Below are 5,400 nucleotides of genomic sequence, written 5' to 3' on the forward strand. Positions count from 1 at the left end.
CAAAATTATCAAGAAATTATCAGAGACACTTCAGTTTGCATTAATTAAATTAATTGAATTTGCATAAATTAAAACTATGGAAGTGGAATTGTCTCACATCAACTTATATACATATATCAATATGATATTCATACATATGCATATATTAATAAATATACAAATACAAATGTGATATACAAAAGCAAAACAAAACGTGTATAAATAAACGCGTATTTGTAAATATGTTTTTGAGATTTGAAAATATATACAAATAAAATGTATAAATATAAAAATGTGACATACAAATAAATCAAGAATTTGTATGAATAAACGTGCATTTGTAAATATATTTTTGAGATTTGAATATAAATATGCTTGATTTTGTATTTGTATTTGTATTGAATTTGCATATGTGGATGTCTTTTTTGCTTTTGTGTCGATGCGACATTCCTACCACAAACCATGTGACCGAGTTTGAATGTGAACAACCAGCAGAGGGCACTGCAGCCAGAGCGGTCTGGGTCACATGCATGGTCATACACTGGCGAGCCAATCAGAGGCACACTACCTGTGAACATACTGTAGAACATTCAAATAAACTGTTTTAGGGCCCATATTTCCAGAACGCTAAAAGCCAGACTTCACTAATATTCCTATATTGTATATTCTTAAGAATATTCAATTCTAAACATTGCAAATGTGCTGCTATCATTGACATTGAACATTACACCTTCCTCAAAGTGCATAGCATCAATATTAAGACAACCTTTCCCACCTATGGTGCAAATCATTCAAAACCAACACAGAAAGTTCATACTTTCTGTATGAACAGAAAGTATGAACTTTCATTTAAATACACCACCAAGCATGATGGGTAAAATACAAAAAGACTTTATTTGCCACACTTTGACATGTTTGAAACATTTTAGTTTACATGTATGGAGAACACAGTTTACAAGTATGGAGAACACAGTTTACAAGTATGGAGAACACAGTTTACAAGTATGGAGAACACAGTTTACAAGTATGGAGAACACAGTTTACAAGTATGGAGAACACAGTTTACAAGTATGGAGAACACAGTTTACAAGTATGGAGAACACAGTTTACAAGTATGGAGAACACAGTTCACAAGTATGGAGAACACAGTTCACAAGTATGGAGAACACAGTTTACAAGTATGGAGAACACAGTTTACAAGTATGGAGAACACAGTTTACAAGTATGGAGAACACAGTTTACAAGTATGGAGAACACAGTTCACAAGTATGGAGAACACAGTTTACAAGTATGGAGAACACAGTTTACAAGTATGGAGAACACAGTTTACAAGTATGGAGAACACAGTTTACAAGTATGGAGAACACAGTTTACAAGTATGGAGAACACAGTTTACAAGTATGGAGAACACAGTTTACAAGTATGGAGAACACAGTTTACAAGTATGGAGAACACAGTATGGAGAACACAGTTTACAAGTTTGGAGAACACAGTTTACAAGTATGGAGAACACAGTTTACAAGTATGGAGAACACAGTTTACAAGTATGGAGAACACAGTTTACAAGTATGGAGAACACAGTATGGAGAACACAGTTTACAAGTATGGAGAACACAGTTTACAAGTATGGAGAACACAGTTTACAAGTATGGAGAACACAGTTTACAAGTATGGAGAACACAGTTTACAAGTATGGAGAACACAGTTTACAAGTATGGAGAACATAGTTTACAAGTATGGAGAACACAGTTCACAAGTATGGAGAACACAGTTTACAAGTATGGAGAACACAGTTTACAAGTATGGAGAACACAGTTCACAAGTATGGAGAACACAGTTCACAAGTATGGAGAACACAGTTTACAAGTATGGAGAACACAGTTTACAAGTATGGAGAACACAGTTCACAAGTATGGAGAACACAGTTCACAAGTATGGAGAACACAGTTTACAAGTATGGAGAACACAGTTCACAAGTATGGAGAACACAGTTCACAAGTATGGAGAACACAGTTTACAAGTATGGAGAACACAGTTCACAAGTATGGAGAACACAGTTCACAAGTATGGAGAACACAGTTCACAAGTATGGAGAACACAGTTCACAAGTATGGAGAACACAGTTTACAAGTATGGAGAACACAGTTCACAAGTATGGAGAACACAGTTCACAAGTATGGAGAACACAGTTCACAAGTATGGAGAACACAGTTTACAAGTATGGAGAACACAGTTTACAAGTATGGAGAACACAGTTTACAAGTATGGAGAACACAGTTCACAAGTATGGAGAACACAGTTTACAAGTATGGAGAACACAGTTTACAAGTATGGAGAACACAGTTTACAAGTATGGAGAACACAGTTTACAAGTATGGAGAACACAGTTCACAAGTATGGAGAACACAGTTTACAAGTATGGAGAACACAGTTTACAAGTATGGAGAACACAGTTTACAAGTATGGAGAACACAGTTTACAAGTATGGAGAACACAGTTTACAAGTATGGAGAACACAGTTTACAAGTATGGAGAACACAGTCCCAGGGACAGTCCCAGGGTCCAGTGAGCTGGGAAGTGCTTTGACAATCCCTTTGAGGCCCTCTAGTGCCCATCTCAAGAAGTCACCTAAAAAATGAATAAAAGACAAGAATTTTCTGTCAGAATCTAAAAACATTGAATTGTTTTATCTTAATTTGCTGAACTTAACTTTGGCTCTTTGACCCGTCCTGTTTATACCAAGATAATACACATTACTTTTGATGTACCCTGACAGGTTTGGAGCAGCAGTTTGAACATCAAGTTGAAGTGTTCTAAAGAAGTGTTCTGAAGAAGTGTTCTAATGAAGTGTTCTAATGAAGTGTTCTAAAGAAGTGTTCTAAAGAAGTGTTCTAATGAAGTGTTCTAAAGAAGTGTTCTAATGAAGTGTTCTAAAGAAGTGTTCTAATGAAGTGTTCTAAAGAAGTGTTCTAAAGAAGTGTTCTAATGAAGTGTTCTAATGAAGTGTTCTAAAGAAGTGTTCTAAAGAAGTGTTCTAATGAAGTGTTCTAATGAAGTGTTCTAATGAAGTGTTCTAAAGAAGTGTTCTAATGAAGTGTTCTAAAGAAGTGTTCTAAAGAAGTGTTCTAATGAAGTGTTCTAATGAAGTGTTCTAAAGAAGTGTTCTAAAGAAGTGTTCTAATGAAGTGTTCTAAAGAAGTGTTCTAATGAAGTGTTCTAATGAAGTGTTCTAAAGAAGTGTTCTAAAGAAGTGTTCTAATGAAGTGTTCTAAAGAAGTGTTCTAAAGAAGTGTTCTAATGAAGTGTTCTAATGAAGTGTTCTAAAGAAGTGTTCTAAAGAAGTGTTCTAATGAAGTGTTCTAAAGAAGTGTTCTAATGAAGTGTTCTAAAGAAGTGTTCTAATGAAGTGTTCTAATGAAGTGTTCTAATGAAGTGTTCTAAAGAAGTGTTCTAATGAAGTGTTCTAAAGAAGTGTTCTAAAGAAGTGTTCTAATGAAGTGTTCTAATGAAGTGTTCTAATGAAGTGTTCTAAAGAAGTGTTCTAAAGAAGTGTTCTAATGAAGTGTTCTAAAGAAGTGTTCTAAAGAAGTGTTCTAAAGAAGTGTTCTCTCCACAGACCGACACAAGATCATGTTTGCCAGGAGAGCACAATACGAACAGCAGAGACTTCACATGATGGCAAGTATTGTTATTGTTATTATCTTCATGTACTATCACCGTGGTTACATGCAGCCGTACCTCGGTCTTTCTTCTTATTCTGTTGCAAAGGGTCCGTTGAAAACTGAATCGTAAAGGAACCGAAACAATTTTTCTGGTTGGAAACAATAAAATCCACTTAATGCATTCCAAGATGTCAACACAAAAGACTTTCTATAGACAATCATGGTCGTTTCAGGGGCAGAACACGTACAAAAATGACAAATTAAAAGGATAAATGTACATTTAACATAACTGTAACCTTTATTGAAGACTCTAATGAGCGGTGAGGGAGGATCTTGTTGACCATACCAGTAGTTTTTGTCACCTAAAACACAAAGTTGACATGTATGAAGTTGTTTGTTTTAGCCTGTTTACAAATTGGACATTTCAATAACCCTAACTTATTTAAGACATTTGTAGGCGGCAGAACTCGGACTTCTGTGAGGTTGATTTCTACTTCTACCCTCTTTACAACCTGTTTACAACCTCTCTATATCTGTCCCCAGAGCCCTAAAGGGATGCCAGACCCTCCAAGGGACTACCTGCCTACCAAGGTGTCCTCAAACCCTGGCAGGCCCACCTGCTCCCAGCTGGGCCAGAGCTGCCTGCCTCACCAGGGATGCTGCGAGACCTGTTCTACCTGCCATTGCCACTTCTTCCAAGCCATTTGCTTCTGCAGGAGGAGTAATGTGTCGTGCAGCCACAACTCTTGAAGGAGGGCCACAAGCTTGCGACTGGACCAACGCAGCGTCCGCCATGTTGTGTCACTCTGAAAACAATAAATGGTCATTAGAAGGACGTCGTTATGTAACCTAATAACTGAACAATGTCACTATTCGCTGTGCTTTTCTTACATTTCATGTCATTCTCCTTTTGTTGTATTGTTTTGCTCCTAACATGATTCTTTTTTATCACGCTTTGTCAGTTTGTTTTGAAGAAAATACATTCCAAGAACCTCTCACTGATCTGCATCTCCTCAGAGGTATACAGTATATCAGGGGTCACCAACGCGGGCACCAGGTAGCCCGTAAGGACCAGATGAGTAGCCCGCTGGCCTGTTCTAAAAATAGCTCAAATAGCAGCACTTACCAGTGAGCTGCCTCTATTTTTTAAATTGTATTTATTTACTAGCAAGCTGGTCTCGCTTTTCCGACATTTTTAATTCTAAGAGAGACAAAACTCAAATAGAATTTGAAAATCCAAGAAAATATTTTAAAGACTTGGTCTTCACTTGTTTAAATAAATTCATTATTTTTTTTACTTTGCTTCTTATAACTTTCAGAAAGACAATTTTAGAGAAAAAATACAACCTTAAAAATGATTTTAGGATTTTTAAACACATATACCTTTTTACCTTTTAAATTCCTTCCTGTTCTTTCCTGACAATTTAAATTAATGTTCAAGTACATTTATTTTTTTTATTGCAAAGAATAATAAATACATTTTGATTTAATTCTTCATTTTAGCTTCTGGTTTTTCGACGAATAATATTTGTGAAATATTTCTTCAAACTTATTATGATTAAAATTCAAAAAAAATTATTCTGGCAAATCTAGAAAATCTGTAAAATCAAATTTAAATCTTATTTCAAAGTCTTTTGAATTTCTTTTAAAATTTTTGTTCTGGAAATCTAGAAGAAATAATGATTTGTCTTTGTTAGAAATATAGCTTGGTCCAATTTGTTATATATTCTAACGAAGTGCAGATTGGATTTTAACCTAT

The 5,400-nt window shown here is 35.3% G+C and overlaps 1 protein-coding gene across 1 annotated transcript in view; it reads left to right on the forward strand.

The window, feature by feature from the left end:
• Window positions 1–4,497, forward strand: part of LOC133629705 (uncharacterized) — a 10,583-nt gene extending 6,086 nt beyond the window's left edge. The window contains exons 3-4 of the mRNA XM_062020617.1: window positions 3,596–3,657; window positions 4,185–4,497. The gene's annotated coding sequence lies outside the window, so the exon portion shown is untranslated. The remainder of the gene's footprint in view (window positions 1–3,595; window positions 3,658–4,184) is intronic.
• Window positions 4,498–5,400: the final 903 nt, after the last annotated feature.

The sequence above is a fragment of the Entelurus aequoreus genome, linkage group LG15 (genome assembly GCF_033978785.1).
Source record: "Entelurus aequoreus isolate RoL-2023_Sb linkage group LG15, RoL_Eaeq_v1.1, whole genome shotgun sequence".
In the NCBI taxonomy this organism is placed as follows: Eukaryota; Metazoa; Chordata; class Actinopteri; order Syngnathiformes; family Syngnathidae; genus Entelurus; species Entelurus aequoreus.